Below are 13,646 nucleotides of genomic sequence, written 5' to 3'. Positions count from 1 at the left end.
GTTAGCTGAGATGCTTCATCGCGCCTCCACTTTTCCTCCATGCTAACCGAAGCCAGGAAAGCTTGGACACATTCTCGAATGATACTCAAATGTATAAGGGACTTGGAATGCAGTTTGAGATCCCAACCAACAGTATGCCCAATCTACCTGGGGCCAACCGGCATCATGCTAGGGGAACGCTTACCTGGACACCTCTTGAATGTGACATGTTCCAAGGACAGGCCGACCCATCTGGTGTGATTTGTAGATAGTGGTAAAAGTGGTTCGATTCTCAGACTTGTGAAGGATATTAATTAGACTTAAATTCTAATATTAAAATAAAAAACTCACTAAAAATTATAGCAAACTCAATCAAAGATGATATCAATACTAAAAGAAACACTAAGGCTAAGATTCCACTATTTTCCAAGTTCAAAGTGATTAAACCAATACTTATATTTATGCAATTTTCTTGTTTAATTTGATTCTAAAATATTGCAACAAGTAGATTTTCAAAAGTAATAATGGTAAATACCAAGTATGAAGCATCAAAAGTCTTAAAACTAAGCATACTCCATCAAAATAGATCACAATCACTCAAATAGAAATCATATTCAATAATAGTTCAAGGCAAATAATCATATAATTATTGCAAATAAAAAGATAAAATAGAATATACCACTTTTTATTGGAAAAATAGCTTCCTTTATCGCCTCAGCAATGGGGTTTATCTCCTTATATTAATCATGATCTTAAAATGTGTGTTTGTTGCTCAAAAGATGATTAAAAGAGTGAAAAGTAATAACACAGACTGTTTGCAACAGTGTATTGGTGTGCAAAACAGCTGTTACAATGGAACTGTTACAGAAAAACTGTTGCTTTGTAGCTGATTTTAAGACCCTAGAATAAGACTGCCCTGAACAGCTTAATGTTTTTCAGCTGTTAAACAACGACACTGTTCTGCGACTGTTTACGGAGCGTCAATATTCTTCGCGTTCTTCTTCTTCAGCAGCAACAGCAGCAGAAACAGAGTTTGGTAAAGCTCTGATTTCTTCTTCTCTGGCTCTCCTTAGGTTCCCAAACTCTCGACACCTCTTCTATATGACCCAAGACATCTATTTATATCAAAATACCGATTAAATCTCTCCCAAATCTTCCAAAATCTCTTTCCTTCTCTTCACGGCCAAGTTGCGGCAATTTCTTGTTTTAGGATTTCTACGCGTTTCTGAGCTTTCCTTTTTATTCTAAACTCTTCCTTAGATAGATCAAATCTTTGGGAAGGTTTACATCGTTTTAATCTCTCTAAAATTCCCTAAAACAGGTCACACACGTAACTTTCCATATTTTCTGTTGTGAGAAAAATCCGTCGATTGAGCCCAGTCTAATCGATTTAAACACCCATATCAGATTCCTAGACCCATAAGGAGTCTATCCTATGAAAATCAGAGGTTTAATCGACCTCAAACTCCTCCAAATCACGATTGCCAAAACTGTTCTTTAACTGCACTTTTTTCCCGCCAAAATCCTGGTTTTTGAATGTTGAAGATGGTTGCCCCTTATCCAGAGTAGGGGTGCGATTATCAACTGCCTGGAAATGGGATGTCCCTTAGTAATTAGGTTACCCCTTATCCAAAGTAAGAGTCCGAATAGCAAATGTCCTCCGGGTGCTTTCCGACAACTTTTCGAGCCAATTTTTTCCAAAAATGTTTATTAGCCAAAAATACCTACAAATAAATAAAACACCATAATAAGTACAAAAATGACAATATATAGAATCGAGACAAATCGGATATAAAAATGTGTCTATCAAATACCCCCAGACCTATTATTTGCTAGTCCTCGAGAAAAAATAAAATAGAAATAAAATCCTAACTCACTGTCGCAGGCAACGTCGATTGCATTTAGCGTATGCAATAAGCCTTTAAACCCCTAGGTGTCCCTAGTGGCGGAGTGTTGTCTCCGGAGGGCTTACCAGAGGTATACCCACAAAACCTTTATACTCCAGACCCTATCTATCTACACAGAACCTTGGAAGGCACTAAAGAATCTCCTTGGTTGGCATACTTATTGACTACAGGAGGAAGTACCCTGATGCGAAATTCCAATTGTTGTACACGAGTTTGCACTCAAGCATACTAAAATTCATATGAAGTGACAGAGCTCTACTCAGATAGTCGCACTATGGACATCAATATCCGGAGTCAAAACTAATCACATGGATAGATCAAGAAGATGGATATAGAAAAACATAGATGGTTTTGATGTTTACTAGGTGAACGGTGTTTCTCATATCTGTCTGAAGGCCTCCGCCAAAATGAACCTATCCTAATGGACTGAGATACTAGTCTGACTAATATCAACACACATATACAAGGGAACCATGATTGATAATCCTAACTCTAGGTCAACACAACTGGCATATACAAGGGTTCCAGTGGTCGACTTTATTGAATTTATTCCAGTTGGTCTGATGGTCTGGTCTTTTTTTTTTTGTATCTCAATCACTCTAATTCACCCTAGCATTGGTAACAACTTGAATCGTGAGCCCCACCTAATCACTTAGAGAAACATAGTTTAAAAACAAAACAAAAAAAACAGAAGTGAAAAGGACTCAACGAGATATGGTGAAACTATCATGTTATTTCTAACACCTGAGCTCTGTGCTTTTATGAATAGACTCTTTAGATGTTGCCATCTAGTCAGATTGGTTCCTCAACTCCTACAACCAAAATGCTTCCATCCACTTAGATTGGTTAGTGCCATCCTTAATAGGGATAAATTTCTAGGCTCTGGAGTTTATTTATTGCAACGAAAAGGTAACAAAAAGTTCTACCCCACCCCCAAACTTAAATCTAACATTGTCCTCAATGTTTCTAATCAAAGAACAGTACCAAAAATATAAGTAACAGGAAATAGTAAAGAGAGAAGTCGGAAAGATAGTACCTGGGTGAAGTGTAACCAAAAACCTACAAAAATATTATACAACATACAAAATCGCCTCGATGGTCAATCAAGGTAAACAGGGTCCTCCAGAGGGACCTCCTCAACATCACCTGTAGGAAAAGGCTCTAAAAAGGGCTTCAATCGCTGACCGTTAACCTTCGAAGAACTACTACCATCTGGTGTCTCAATCTCAACAGCGCCATGAGGAAAAACAGTACGGACCACAAAAGGACCGGTCCACCGAGAGCGCAACTTCCCGGGGAATAGATGCAAACGAGTGTCATACAGAAACTTTTTGACCTGGAGAAAATGACTTTCGTAAAATATTCCTATCATGCACAAGTTTCATTTTGTTCTTATACTCCTTAGCACTATCGTATGCATCTCTACGAATCTCGTCCAACTCATTGAGCTGGAGCTTTCTTTGAGCTCCTGCCTTGTCAAGTGAAAAGTTTAAGTTCTTAATAGCCCAATAGGCTCGATGCTCTAACTCAACAGGCAGGTGACATGCCTTCCAAACACTAAACGATAAGGTGACATTCCAATGGGTGTCTTAAACGCAGTACGGTAAGCCCATAAGGCATCAGTAAGCCTCGACGACCAGTCTTTCCTATTTGGATTAACTGTTTTCTCTAGAATACGTTTAATTTCCCTATTGGAAACCTCTACCTGACCACTAGTCTGAGGGTGATATGGGGTTGCTACTTTATGGGTAATACCGTATTGTTTCATTAAAAGAGAAAACGGTCTATTACAAAAGTGTGAACCTCCATCACTAATTATAGCTCGCGGCGTACCAAAACGTGTAAGTATATTCTCTTTCAAAAACTGGACTACGACCCTGTGGTCATTTTCTACACGGAACCGCCTCAACCCACTTAGACACATAGTCTACAGCGACAAGTATGTAAAGATAACCAAACGAAATAGGAAATGGACCCATAAAATCAATGCCCCACACATCAAAGACCTCAATCACTAAAATAGGGTTCAAAGGCATCATATTTCTACGGGAAATGGTTCCTAACTTCTGGCAACGCTCACAAGAAACACAATGACTATGGGAATCTTTAAACAACGAAGGCCAGTAAAATCCACACTGCAAAATCTTAGCAGCAGTCTTCTTAGCACTAAAATGACCCCCACATGCATGTTCATGACAAAAGGAGATAATACTAGACTGGTCACTCTCAGATACACATCCTAATAATCTGGTCCGGACAATACTTAAACAGATAAGGATCGTCCCAAAAGAAATGCTTAACCTCGGCTAAAAACCTAGAACGATCTTGCTTACCCCAATGTTGAGGGGTTCGACCAGTAACAAGATAATTCACTATATTTGCATACCAAGGTGATTGGGAAACAGAGAACAATTGTTCATCAGGAAAGCTATCCCTTATAGGAAGGGAATCACTAGGGGAACTAACAACTAGCCTAGACAAGTGATCTGCTACTACATTTTCTGCACCCTTTTTGTCTCTAATGTCTGGGGAAAATTCCTGTAACAATAGGATCCATCTAATCAATCTAGGTTTGGTATCCTTCTTAGATAAAAGGTATTTCAAAGCAGCATGATCTGTATAGATTATGATCTTAGAACCTAATAGGTAGGACCTAAACTTATCCAAGGCAAACACGATGGCTAAAAGTTCCTTCTCGGTAGTTGTGTAGTTCATTTGGGCATCATTCAGAGTTTTGCTAGCATAATAAATCACATGAAGTAATTTGTTTTCTCGTTGTCCTAAAACGACGCCTATAGCATAATCTGAAGAATCACACATAATCTCAAAGGGTAGGTTCCAGTTAGGTGCCTGGACTATCGGGGCAGTAGTGAGTAAAGTTTTAAGCTTCTCAAAAGCCTCTAAACAAGCATCATCAAAGACAAACTTAACATCTTTTGCAAGCAAATTGCAAAGAGGTCTAGAAATCAAGCTAAAATCCTTAATGAATCGACGGTAAAAACCTGCATGCCCTAGGAATGACCTAATATCTTTTACGGTTTTTGGGACCTGTAAAGTCTTAATAAGGTCAACTTTGGCTTTGTCTACCTCTATACCCTTTGAAGAGACGATGTGCCCTAATACAATTCCTGATTTAACCATGAAATGGCATTTTTCCCAATTAAGCACTAAATTTTTTTCCTTACACCTAGTCAACACTAATGTCAAATGATGCAAGCACTCATCGAAAGATGAACCAAACACTGAAAAATCATCCATAAAGACCTCTAAGAACCGTTCTACCATATCAGAAAATATGCTCATCATACAACGCTGAAAAGTTGCAGGGGCATTACATAGCCCGAAAGGCATGCGTCTATACGCAAAGGTACCAAAGGGACAGGTAAAAGTGGTTTTCTCTTGGTCTTCTGGGGCAATAACGATCTGATTATAACCGGAGTAGCCATCTAAGAAGCAATAGTGACTATGTCCAGCTAATCGCTCTAGCATTTGGTCGATAAAAGGAAGGGGAAAGTGATCCTTCCTTGTGACCTTGTTCAATTTCCTATAGTCAATACACACACGCCATCCCGTGGTCACTCGGGTTGGGATTAATTCATTATTATCATTCTGGACTACAGTGATACCTGATTTCTTGGGGACAACCTGAACAGGGCTGACCCACTTACTGTCTGAAATTGGGTAAATAATACCCGCATCTAACAACTTAAGCACCTCTTTTCGAACTACCTCTTTCATGTTAGGGTTCAGTCGACGTTGCATCTCCCTAGAAGGTTTGGAGTCTTCCTCTAAATGAATCTGATGCATACACACAGTAGGACTTATACCCTTAATGTCTGCTATAGTCCACCCTAAAGCTTCCTTATTGTCTTGAAGTACATTTACTAGCCTACTTTCCTGATCACTATCCAAATTGGAAGCTACAATCACAGGTAAAGTCTCAGATGGGCCTAAAAACACATACTTTAGAGTATCGGGTAGTGGTTTAAGGTCCAACTTTGGGGGCTCTTCTAAAGAAGGAATTAGGGTAGTCTCAGAAACTGGTAACGGTTCGAACCTAGCTTTCCATCTATCAGTGTCTAACACAGGGGTAGAATCTAATAGAGCATTCACCTGTTCAATAGTGCTATCGTCGTCAAAATCTAAACCAAAATGGGATAGACAACTTTCTAATGGGTCTTCAGACAAGATGTTTGGTAATGACTCCTGAACTAAGGCTTCTATCATGTTCACCTCCTCAACACATGTGTCATCTAGCTCATGAGGTTGCTTACTGACATTAAAAATGTTCATCTCCATAGTCATATTACCAAAAGATAAACTCATCACACCATTTCGACAGTTAATGATCGCATTAGACGTAGCTAAAAATGGGCGACCTAAAATCACAGGTATCTGGTTCTCTGGGTCAGGGACAGGTTGGGTATCTAGGACCACGAAATCCACTGGATAAATAAACTTGTCGACCTCAATAAGAACATCCTCGATAACACCTCGAGGGATTTTAACAGACCTATCAGCTAACTGCAGTGTCATCTGAGTAGGTTTCATTTCACCAAGTCCTAGCTGTAAGTATACATGGAATGGCAGTAAGTTCACACTGGCTCCTAAGTCAAGTAAAGTTTTTCTACCCGGAAGTTACCTATTGTGCAAGCAATGGTAGGAGAACCTGGGTCTTTGTACTTTGGAGTTGTGGTGTTCTGAATGATTGAACTTACGTGACTAGCTAAAAAGGCTTTCTTATGGACGCTAAGTTTTCGCTTTCGCGTACACATATCCTTAAGGAACTTGGCATAAGCAGGAATTTGCCTAATTGCATCTAATAAGGGAAGGTTTATGGTAACTTGCTTAAAAACCTCCACTATGTCATTAAAGTTCGATTCCTTCTTTGTTGGTACTAATAGCTGAGGAAATGGGGCTCTAGGCCTAAAATCAGACCTTTCAGGAACCGAATTCACATCATCAGAAACTTTATCAGTCTCTTCAGCTACTGGTCCTGAGAGGTGAGATCCTGAGGGGTGAACTACAGTATGTTCACTATCGGGCATGGTTACCTTATTGTCTACAACTCTACCACTTCTAAGGGTTCTAACAACATTCAATTGATTCGATGGTTTTGCACCTAATTCATGAACTCCTCTAGGGTTGGGTTGTGTTTGACTAGGAAACTTACCTTTTTCTCTCAAAGAATCACTTATCAGACCAACCTGGGTTTTTAACTCGGAAATAGCCTGACTATTTTCTTGTCCTATCCTGTTACTAGCTTGTAGACTCTGTTCTACGGATAACTGGAATTTTGCAGTTTGCTGAGTTAACAAGGCGAGAGATTCCTCTAAACTTAGGATTTTCTTATCTGACTGATTCTGAAACTGAGCTAGTCCTGAAGGATTCTTAGTATAGCCAAAACCTGGGGGAGCATTAGAATTACTAAACTGACCTTGACTTTGGCCCTTAGACCACGAAAGGTTCGGATGGTTTCTCCAACCAGGATTATAGGTTTCTGAATATGGGTCAATCTTTTGACGGTTATCAAATCTAGTGTTATTATAAAGAGCATTGGCCTGCTCTTCAATATTCTGGCCTTCCCAAAAAGGCTCCACTCTACCACTAGTCTGGCCCACTTCTAAGGCTTCTAACCTTTTTGCTATAGCACAATTTTGGCATCTGATTCATAGCCTCCTTCTACCCTATTAACGTTTCCTCTACTTAAAAGAATTTTTTCTGGGGTGCCCTACTATTTTCCCATTGCTGGGTTTTTTCGGCGATTTCATTAAAAAATTCCATCGCCGCATCAACAGTTTGGTTTTCAAATCCACCAGTGCATAGAGACTCAACCATGGTCGTTGTGGAATAATCTAAACCCTCATAAAGGATCTGAACTAGCCTAACCTTTTCTAAACCATGATGAGGACACTGGGATAATAAATCATTGAACCTTTCCAAATACCTATATAAAGATTCTCCCTCTTGTTGTGAAAATGTGCATATTTGCGTCCTAATAGACGATGTTTTGTGCCTAGGGAAAAACTTATTGAAAAAGGCAGATGTAAGTTGTTCATATGTCTCAATTGACTCGGAGTCCAAACTATACAGCCACGACTTGGCCTTATCTTTCAGGGAAAATGGGAATAACCTAAGTTTCAAAGCATCATCATCTAAGCCTCTAATTCTTAGAGTACTACAAATTTCCTCAAAATCCCTAACATGGTAATAAGGGTTTTCATTTTCTTTCCCTAAAAGATTGGGAGCATCTGTAAGGTCCCAGGTTTCAGTTCATAGGGTGTCTCGTTTCAGCTAACTTAATACACGAAGGACAGGTAGTCATAGTTGGATTCAACAAAGCTTTCAAAGTTGCCATTTCTGGCGCTATCGGAGCAACAAGGATTCTCTCCCCAGTCAAAGAACGTTCAAAAACAGACTCTTCAAAAGCCATACTTTCTAGATTAAGGTAATCGAGACGCTTCGAACTACTAGGTTTCTCTTTAACAGATCTACCTAGTGCGTCTCTTTTACGTTCAGGCATACAATAGAATTTTCTAAATTGGAAGGGTAAGCAAACACAGATCAAGTCCGACTCAACCAAATCAAACCTATTGATTTCTAGCAAACAAAAATCATGATGGCTCCACTTAGATTGTTTCTAGACCAACTTCTAATCCTACGAACGGGAATTCGTTACAATTTAAGCAAACCCCTCTGGAATCAATCTGAGTTAACGTAAGTTGAATAGAGGCGAGGGAAGCTCGGTGGAGCTTTGATACCCAAGGCCTCACCGGTATTACAAGGCGGCGCAGTCACGCATTCAACTTACAAAAACCGTCAAGAACTTCGAAGTATGCTTAAAAGAGTAACCAATATTTTTCGAATGACTTTCCTGTTAAGCTCGTTACCCTATCGGTCTCGTTCTAGTCAAAATTTTAGGCTTAGGTTGGCGTAGGTTACGTGTTCCTAAAGCGGGCAAGAAGAGAACGGTGATGAAATCCGAACCCTTATCTTGTATGGCCAGGCCTTTCCCTTTACTAGAAAAATAAATGTCCGTATTCAGTCCTCAACATATATGCATACGAAGGAGTCCAGTAACTCGCTGACAGGGGATTCGCGAGTGTTTAGAATCTTACCTCCCGTTCCAGATTGGGGATGAATCGGTTGTAGTCGACTCGGGCCACTTACTCCGATGTCTAATGTACGAACCCAAGGTGCAGAGACAATATCGTAATTGTCCTCCTTCTCTGCAAACAGTTTATATTTAAAGTACCCTTTCGTAGGGTAATAAAAAAAATAATGTCCCAAAGTCCAAAAGTCCAAAAAAATAAAGAAAAATTACAAAAATAATAAACCCTAATACAGTTTTTTTTTTAAATAAAATAAACAAGCCCTAAACTAAAATTGTCTAAAATAAAATTGTCTTCTTTTCTGTTCTTTTTGCTTTAATCTTTAGCTCCAAGTCTTTATGAAATCACCAAACTCCTTGGCTCAATTTTCTTTATGATCAAAAACCTGTAGACACAAGATAAATACCCAAAAACATAAAAAAAAAGACAAAATAAAAATAAAAATAAAATAAAATAAATAAAAATAAAATAAAATAAATAAATCTAAAACCCTAAAAACAAGTCCGCGTCGGCGGCGCCAAAAATTAGTGTGATTTTTAGATAGTGGTAAAAGTGGTTCGGTTCTCAGACTTGTGAAGGATATCAATTAGACTTAAATCCTAATATTAAAATAGAAAACTCACTAAAAATTGTAGCAAACTCAATCAAAGATGATATCAATACTAAAAGAAACACTGAGGCTAAGATTCCACTATTTCCCAAGTTCAAAGTGATTAAACCAATACTTATATTTATGCAATTTTCTTGTTTAATTTGATTCTAAAATATTGCAACAAGTAGATTTTCAAAAGTAATAATTGTAAATACCAAGTATGAAGCATCAAAAGTCTTAAAAACTAAGCATACTACATCAAAATAGATCACAATCACTCAAATAAAAATCATATTCAATAATAGTTCAAGGCAAATAATCATATAATTATTGCAAATAAAAAGATAAAATAGAATATACCACTTTTTGATGGAAAAATAGCTTCTTCTATCGCCTCAGCAATGGGGTTTAGCTCCTCATAATAATCATGATCTCAAAATGTGTGTTTGTTGCTCAAAAGATGATTAAAAGAGTGAAAAGTAATAACACAGACTGTTTGCAACAGTGTATTGGTGTGCAAAACAGCTATTACAATGGAACTGTTACAGAAAAACTGTTGCTTTGTCGCTGATTTTTAAACCCTAGAATAAGACTGCCCTGAACAGCTTAATGTTTTTCAGCTGTTAAACAACGACACTGTTCTGCGACTGTTTACGGAGCGTCAATGTTCTTCGCGTTCTTCTTCTTCTTCAGCAGCAACAGCAGAAACAGAGTTTGGTAAAGCTCTGATTTCTTCTTCTCTGGCTCTTCTTAGGTTCCCAAACTCTCGACACCTCTTCTATATGACCCAAGACATCTATTTATATCAAAAATACCGATTAAATCTCTCCCAAATCTTCCAAAATCTCTTTCCTTCTCTTCACGGCCAAGTTGCGGCAATTTCTTGTTTTAGGATTTCTACGCGTTTCTGAGCTTTCCTTTTTATTCTAAACTCTTCCTTAGATAGACCAAATCTTTGGGAAGGTTTACAGCATTTTAATCTCTCTAAAATTCCCTAAAACAGGTCACACACGTGACTTTCCATATTTTCTGTTGTGAGAAAAATCCGTCGATTGAGCCCAGTCTAATCGATTTAAACACCCATATCAGATTCCTAGACCCATAAGGAGTCTATCCTATGAAAATCATAGGTTTAATCGACCTCAAACTCCTCCAAATCACGATTTCCAAAACTGTTCTTTAACTACACTTTTTCCCCGCCAAAATCCTGGTTTTTGAATGTTGAAGATGGTTGCCCCTTATCCAGAGTAGGGGTGCGATTATCAACTGCCTGGAAATGGGATGTCCCTTAGTAATTAGGTTACCCCTTATCCAAAGTAAGAGTCCGAATAGCAAATGTCCTCCGTGTGCTTTCCGACAACTTTTCGAGCCAATTTTTTCCAAAAATGTTTATTAACCAAAAATATCTACAAATAAATAAAACACCATAATAAGTACAAAAATGAGCCCTAACAATATATAGAATCGAGACAAATCAGACACAAAAATGTGTCTATCACCATCTCTCCTGGTAACATCTAACTTTGTCTCATAATTTTTACCTTTATTTGTCACCATCTAGTGCTTACCCCGTAACAATGTCACTTTTACGTACTAAGCAGGGGACTTAATGTTGATGGTGGTTTTTAGTTCTAGGGCTAAAATCGTAAACCCTGTATTTAATGCGATATCATCCTGCAAAGGAACATAAGCCATTTAAAAGAAATGAGTGCTTAAGCCTTTTCGCTCACATATGTATTGAGCAATTCAATATATTTGTATATATGAAATTTACTCAGAATGGTGTATGCAACAGCAATCCCAAAATATTCTGTGAATTTTATCTTCCACCAGCATTATTCACTAATGCATGACTTGCCTAGTATTTTCCTACGCTATGTTCCCAGCCGAACTCTCAATATTGACCTGACATGACAATTAAATGTTCACTCTCAGCAGAGTAGCATGAATCTCCCGAAGTGTCAGTATTGATATCTGCATGGAAGTACTCACACAACCTGCATCACTCTCTGACAAAGAGACCAGCGTGTTTACACACCTTTTTAATTAAAAGATAGCGCGATTGAACGCGTTTAAATTCCTTAAGGAAAATATAGATTGTCCATGTCAGTCTCAAAACGATCACGGCCGTACGTTTTGGCCAGTCGATTTATAAAACCTAGCCGCCTCCTAACATGGTCGGACAAGATCCATAATGTTCACCATCGGGCCCACTATCATCCCAACCGATCGGGATACTTTAGTTCACCCACAACACCCCTAGTCGTTAGCCATAAGTTAGGGTGTTCGCGCTGTTGAAAAGAATCTCAACGATCTAAGACCGACCATATCGGTCTCAAAATCATCACATCCGTCAAACTTAGCCAGCCTGGTTGGATGGCTCAGATGTTATTTCGAACGACCAATGAAGTGCAGATATTCTCACCAGCAACTCACCTCCATCCTTATCCGGTTGAACTACTTACGATATGCTAACAACCACCAAAAACATTAGCACGAAGACAGGCCAGACGCGTGAACTAAAGGAGTCTTAATCGAATTATGCTCCTTAGGTCGGTCTTAAATCAATCTTGACCAACCAACTTCGCCATCCTAGTCGGACGGCCTAGATCACATCTCGAACGATCAAAGAAGCGCCAATATGTTCATTGGCGGACCAACCTTCTTCCCAGTCGATCGACTTGCCCATAGCAAGTCAATGACGCATCAAACTATTCGATTGAATTAGGGCGGACGCGACCGCTTTAAAACCCTAATTTGTGCTTGCGGCAGTATACAACTATCGCAAATCAATCACGACCACCCATCTTCGCCAGCCGAATTGAGTGGCTTAGATCTAATTTCAGATGGCCCAAGAGATGTCAGCGTGCACACTAGTGGCTCATCTTTGCACATGGACGATCGTCCTGTTCGAATCAGCGCCCAGCGCTTTGATTCGACAGGGATGGCCGCACGGCTTCCAAACCCTAAAAACTACAACGACAATATACAACTGCTGCAAATCATCTCGTCCATCCAACTTCGCCAGCCTAGTTACGTTGGATAGTGTAGATTGGTTTTCAGAAATCTAACAAAGTAGCATTGTGATCACTGGACATCTCTTCCCCACGGGGAGCGATCGACCAAGTGATATCTCGCCTATAGGGTCCTCAAACGAACACCAAAAGAGGGACGGCCGTGCTGCTTTTAAGACGCTTGATTCGTGACTGATTCGATCGAGCTCAAAAACAATGATGCTTCTAGCGCATCGATTATTTTCAGCTGCTTATTTGAAAGTGATGCTTCACATACATCGATTATAAGCAATGCTTTATAAATATCGGTTTTACAAATAATTTATTATTTGACCTAAAAGCACTACGAGTCCCACGACTCGACCCACTTACTCGAGACATCAAACATGTCACAAACTGGGGGATGCTAACTTGGATATTGTTCTGGCGGTTTACAGCAGGCGGTGTGCAACACGCCCATTACGAGAAAGTGTCAGGAAAGACGGACGGTTAACAATAATAAGAGTAGTGGGTGAACGTGTGATCAGTCTTCCCTCATAACGGAAACACGATGATCATTACCTTTCGCACAACTCAACTTCTCCATCACTTAAATTCCTCCACTTCCTATGATATCAGGGTGTGCTCAATGACTTGTATAAATAGGTTTTCAATCTATTTCGACAACAAGAGAACACAAGTGTTATCAACACAAGTATCCAGAAACAATTTTCTGATACGAGTCATAAACAACCACACCTTCTCCGCTTCCCTCCGTAAGATCAACCCTTCTCTTCATCTTGTGACCGAATTGAATCTGGAGCGACCATTTCTTGGTTTAGGCCAGAGTCTTACAAATTGATCTCTCAAACCTAAAATCATTCATGTGCAGTGCATTTGTTTACGGTTAGAATTCGTTTCTCATCAACACACCCCAAATTTACCAAAAATAGTAGAATCAGTTTTTACCCTCAAACACCGACATAATATAGATAACTTTTGAACAAGTTCATATGTACTTCTTATGACTTTTCATATTTAGAAAATTTTAACTGAAGGAAAA

General features: G+C 39.1%; 1 pseudogene; it reads left to right on the top strand.

Moving 5' to 3' along the window:
• The first annotated feature begins 7,782 nt into the window (after positions 1–7,782).
• LOC113276768 lies at positions 7,783–7,882 on the top strand (annotated as a pseudogene).
• The last annotated feature ends 5,764 nt before the right edge of the window (positions 7,883–13,646 follow it).

This window comes from Papaver somniferum, chromosome 4 (genome assembly GCF_003573695.1).
Source record: "Papaver somniferum cultivar HN1 chromosome 4, ASM357369v1, whole genome shotgun sequence".
Classification (NCBI taxonomy): domain Eukaryota; kingdom Viridiplantae; phylum Streptophyta; class Magnoliopsida; order Ranunculales; family Papaveraceae; genus Papaver; species Papaver somniferum.
The sequence above is the reverse complement of the archived record's forward strand: the minus strand, read 5'-3'. Positions and strand labels throughout refer to the sequence as shown.